Source organism: Notamacropus eugenii, chromosome 3 (assembly GCF_028372415.1).
Source record: "Notamacropus eugenii isolate mMacEug1 chromosome 3, mMacEug1.pri_v2, whole genome shotgun sequence".
Classification (NCBI taxonomy): Eukaryota; Metazoa; Chordata; class Mammalia; order Diprotodontia; family Macropodidae; genus Notamacropus; species Notamacropus eugenii.
This window is the reverse complement of record NC_092874.1, coordinates 392499668-392505667: the sequence shown is the minus strand read 5'-3', so window position 1 is coordinate 392505667 and position 6000 is coordinate 392499668.

The following is a 6000-nucleotide window of genomic DNA, read 5'->3' as shown; positions in this document are numbered from 1 at the left end:
AAAAATTTAAAACTTATGGAAGTGATTGTTGAAAACTGAAAAAAAAAATTAATTTTTTTTAAAGAAAGTAATACTTTAAAATATTGCTTTAATATTTCAATGGAATTTTGATCTTACCAAATTATGAAAACTTCCCTTAGTCAACTAGAGTTCAAACTTCTCCAGACTTCCCCACCCTTGCAATTTATCCATATGTGATATGCTCTCACACCAACTAGGTCTTGGATAGCTACAAATGTTATTGTATCTAATGATACAGATAGCAAGTCATTCATACTTATTTGTTCCATGAATTCTTCTCCATGTCCTCCTATAAATTCTCCACAGAAGGGCCACCCTTAAGAATTGATATCAACTGGTGTTACAATTAATGTCTTGCTAATATTATAATGTAACTCCTTCCTGGTAGGTGTTGTGGGTTCTTTACATTCTAGATAATCCACACAGATGTACAGAGTCATTCTTTCAGTAAGCATTCAGGAAACAGGGATCGACAAATGATGATGTTTCACTAAAACGCAGTTGGAATGCAGGGGTTCAATGAATATCAGGTGCTATTTTTACCTACCCTCCTTCACAGATCTTCACAAAGGGACTCAGAAGGCCTGGATCTGCCCAAGGTGAATATGCTATTAAAACATTAGTTTTTATTATGTCTCCTATAATGAAGCCAAAACATGTTAGTTGCATATCATTTTCAAAACCAGCAGGGGCCAAGCTGCTTCGAGGAGAAAATCATATTCATTTATTCAGAGCCTGCAAAATATCCTGTGAACAATGTAATAGCTTAAAGGCTTCCTAATCAACTTTATTTCATCATTAAATAATTACACCCAGTGATTCTGAAGTGGTTTTGTGTCACACTTCATATCCGAGATAACTGAAACCAAAAGAAATACTTTGAAATGAAGCATTATGTGATTCAGTATCTCTGATTGAAAGGGAAGAAAAAGGTTGATATGTAAGATTTATATCCTAATTAGAGTATTTGTGTGTGTATGTGTATGTATTCTTTTGGGTGTTTGGAGGCATTTCTCCCAAGTGCTGACATTTAAAAGGTAAATGATGATTCATATAATAAAATATTGAATCTCAGGAGAAAAAATGGGTGGCTAATTCCACATTGTAAATTTGGGGTTATCTAAAGAGTGTTGGTTGTTCACCAATAATCTCTGTTGCCTGCTACATGCTAGATTTAAAAAAATAAAAAAGGACAAAATCTTTCATCCCCATAATTGAAGCTGAAACTTAGAATGGGAATACCTCTTGGAACTTACAACCATCGAGTCATAGAAATGACTGATGGGCAAATCTTGATGGAAGCAGGATGGGGATCATATAATCATAACTAGAAGAGACCTTAGAGATCATCTGGCTCACTCCTTTACCATTTTAAAAATATAATCTATTTATTTTTAGTTTTCAACGTTCACTTCCATGAGATATGGAATTTTGAATTTTCTCCCCCATTGTTTCTTCTCCTTTCCCTAAGATGGCATGAAATCTGATGTAGGCTCCACACATACATTCATATTAAATGTGTTTTCATATTACTCATGATGTGAAAAAGAATTAGAATTAATGGGAGGAACCAAGAGAAAGAAGAAACAAAGTGAAACAACAAAAGAAAAGAAGAGCAACTAGTATTCTTCCATCTGCATTCAGACTCCAAAGCTCTTTCTCTGGATGTGGATATCATTTTCCATCACTGAGTCTTTTGGAGGTGTCTTAAATTCTTAATTGCTAAAGAGCTAAGTCTATCAAGGTCAGTCATTCCACAATGTGACTGCTACTGTGTACAATGTTCTCCTGGTTTTGCTCATTTCACTCAGCATCAGTTCATATAAGTTTTTCCAGGTTTTTCCTAAGTCCACCTGCTCATCATTTCCTAAAGCACAATAGTACTATATTGACATACAACAACTTGTTCAGCCATTCCCCTATTGATGGGGGAATCATTTTCCAATTCTTTGCCACAACAGAAAGAGCTGTTAGAAATATTTTTGTGCATGTGGGTCCTTTTCCCATTTTTATGATCTCTTTGGGATACAGATCTAGAAGTGATATTGCTGGGTCAATGAGTATGCACAATTTTATCTGTACCTTCTAGCAGGATGTAATTTCCTTCCTTATCTCTTTTAATTAGATCTATTTTTACTTTTGCTTTGTCTGAGATCAGGATTGCTATGCCTGCTTTTTAAACATTCAACTGAAGCAGAATGTAGTCTTTTACCTTTACTCTGTGTGTAGCCCTCTGCTTCAAATATGTTTCTTGAAAAAAATATATTGTAGGATTACAGTTCTTAATCCACTTTGCTGTCCTCTTCTATTTTATGTAGAATTTCATCCCATTCACATTCACAGTTATGAATACTATCTATGTCTTTCTCCGCATTCTATTTCCCTCCCTTGCCACCATTTATGCTTTTCTCTCTCCTTTTTCCCTTTCCCTCCTCACTAGAGTTTTGCTTTTGACTGCCACCTCCCTCAGCCTGCCCTTATTTCTATCAGCCCTCCTCCCTTTTCTTCCCCTTAACCCTTACTACTTTTCCCCTCCCTTTTTTCCACCCCCTCTCTTTTTCTTTCTCCTTTCCCCTCCTACTTCCTATAGACTAAATTGGATATCTATTCTTAACTAATTATGTTATTCTCACTTTGAGCCAAATCATTTTTGTCATAAACACTTTTTAAAATAATTACTTTATTTGTTTTCAATGTTCTATAGTCACCTCTTTATATCTTAGATTTTTTCCCCTCCCTCCCCCTCCTTTTTCCCTCCTTCCCTCCCAGAGTCAGATTGAAATCTTATATAGGTTCTACACATACATTCCTATTAAATACAATTTCACCAGTCATGTTGAATAAAAGAAATAAAATGAATGAGAGAAACCATAAAACAAAACAATACATAATACAAAAGAAAATGATCTGCTTCATTCTGTGATCAAATTCCATAGTTCTTTCTCTGGTCTCCTGCTGGAGTGAAGGACTCGAGCTTGTTATGTTAGGAGCCAGGACCTGGTCACTGGCTTTATGTGCTGGGGCCTCAAGTGCTAACAGCTGGAGGCTATAGGGATCTGGCAGCTTACCTGGTGCTGATCTGGGGTCAGCAACACTGGAGATCTCAGAGTGGGGGTGGGGAATCTGGTCCCTGGGGAATGTCTGCTCACCTGGGCCTTTCACTAGAATGTTTGGTTGCTGGAAGATGTCTGCCAGCCTGGAGCTGAGCCTCCTGCAATTGTGCTTCCTGGAATTGTGCTGAAACAATGAGAGATTTGGATGCTGGAGAATACTGGGGCACGTGGTGGTTTTCCAAGCTGGTGTCTACCATTTTTCCCAATCTGTGCTGGGTCACTGGGATAGGGGCTCCTGGTGTTGGTGTTTGCCTATTCTACCAGCCTGGAGCTCAGGATCTCCTTCTTGCTTGCTGAGGTGAAGTTTGCTGCTGGCTTGGTAGAATGCCTCCCGTTCCCTCAGAGCAAGAGGTACCTTTTCTGCTAATCCCCAAACTTCGGACTACAAGACTGCTTCACCCTTTATTTCTGCTGTCTCAGATGTTCCAGGTTTTTCCTGGGGTGATATTTTCTGAGCTTCAGAGGTCAATAAGGGAAGGTGAGAGCAACTTACTACTTACTCCAACATCTAGGTTCCTGGAAGCATTACTCTTTTTCTTCCCTTCTACCCCTTTATCTTTTTGCAGGTGAGGAAATCGAGGGAGCAAGAGCAAAGTCCAGATTAAGACTCAGATTATATTAGCCCCAGTTCAACTCTCTTTCCAGTGTACTACACTGCCTGGGGCTAAGTTAAGGACTTCCTCCTTCTTCTGAGTTGACTGTTTCTATCCATGGAATCACCCTATCTTTTATATTTAAAACCTTGGAGTTATCTTTGAATCTTTTCCCATCTACCTCTCATATCCAATCAGAAGTTGTATGGTTTACCCAACCTCAGCTACCTCTTTCCTGTCCATCACTTTAACTCTGCTTCACAGGAACCATTCTATTTATAGCCCACCATTATCACCAGTATGTACTATTGCAAGACCTTCTTTAAGAAAAAAATTCAGAACTTAAGCATGAAATAAAATGAAGACTTCAATTTATGAAGGAGAACAAGTGGAAGAAAGGGTTGTACATGAAACTATAAATTTTAATTATTGAACACCTTGCTTTCTTTTTTAGGTGTATAATATATTCACCATGTAACTCTCAAAGCAGTCGTGATAATCGGTGTTTACTTCTGGTCTTTCTATCCTCTTCTGTGCATTAAAAAATACTTCAATGACCCTCTTTTCTTTCCTTTTATTTTTTGGCAACTATATCACTAACCCTGCTCTCCCTTCCACCTCACCCTACCATTGAGAAACAAAAATAGAATACAACAGATATACATAGCGAAGTGAAACAGCTTCTCTCATTGGTCATATCTGAAAATGTATATCACATTTGCATCTAAAGTGAATCACGTCCCTATCAGGAGGCAGGTAATATTTCCTCATCAATCCTCTGGAAATATAATTAGTTATTGCATTGATCAGTTCTTAAATCTTTCAAAGGTATTTCTCTTTAAAATGTCATTTTATTGTATAAACTATTCTCCCAGTTCTGCTTAATTGATTTTGTGGGTCTGTTCCTTTCATCATTTCTTTTAGCACAATAATAGTCCATGCAACAGCTTTCTAACAAATATTAGAAAATTTACTCCCTCTATTCTCCCTTCCTCTGATTGTGTAGTGTATCAATTTCTATTGATGACATTTGCTTTTCTATTATATTCATTTGTGAATATGTCCTTCCCTTAATCTCCCTGCTTAACAAGACTCGTAGCAAAGATTAAAAAATAAAAAATCAGCTTAGCAAAACAAACCAGCTGGACAATCACATCTAATAATATATGCAATAATAAATTTAAATGCAACTAACAATGAATGGAAGATTTATATTCTCATCTCTGCCCTGGGAACAAGGCAGTTCATTTCTTAAGGCTATTATGCTATTACTTACATTTATCTAAATTTATTCAGCTGTTCCATAATCAATGTTGCACCTACTTTGTTCTCAGGTCTCTGTTTGCACAATAATGTTGCTATGAATATTTTGGTGTATATAGAAACTCCATTTTTTAACCTCCCCAAGGTATATACCTAGCAGTGGAAGCTCTGGTTCAAAGGATATAGGAATTTTAGTCATATTTTTAGCTTAATACCAAATTGCTTTCTAGAATACTTAGACCAATTTATAGTTCCATCAAAAGTGTATTAGTGCACTTATTTCTTCATAACGCCTCCAACACTGACTATTTGCATTTTTGTCTTCTCGGAAATATTCTAACTGTGTGGTTAAACTTCAGAGTTATTTCAATGTGTGTTTCTCTTTTTGTTAGTAATTCAGAGCAATTTTTCATATGATTATTAGCCACTTGCAATTCTTCTATTAAGAACTCATGTTTCATGTCCTTTGATCATTGTGGAATAGCTCTGGGTTGATTCTCTGTACATTATGGATGTCAAACAGTTGTCATACACCTTTATATTTATATGTTTTCTCCAACAGATAATTTATGTCCTTATCTTAACATTACTCTTCTTATTTGTGCAAAAGATCTTCAATTTCATGTAATCAAAATTGTCTTTTTATTATTTGCGATCTTATATATCCCTATTTAAGGTTGTTCTTTAGCCATTGTAGTAAAAATATTTTCTTTCATTTTCCTTTTTAAAAAAATAAAGTGTGATCTTTCATATTTTTCAAGTGTCACTCTGTTTTTAAATGTTATTTTTAAATATTCTTTTTTTATATTTTAAATTTCACATTTTCTCCCTCCCACCAGCCTCTCCCCCACCCATTGAGAAGGCAAACAGTATGGTATCAATTATACATGTAAGGTCATGCAAAATATGTTTCCATATTAGCCATGCTAGGAAAAAAAAAACAATAAAATTAAGAAAGTGAAAAAAAAAAAGCATGCCTCCATCTGCATTCAGAGTTCATCAGTTCTCTC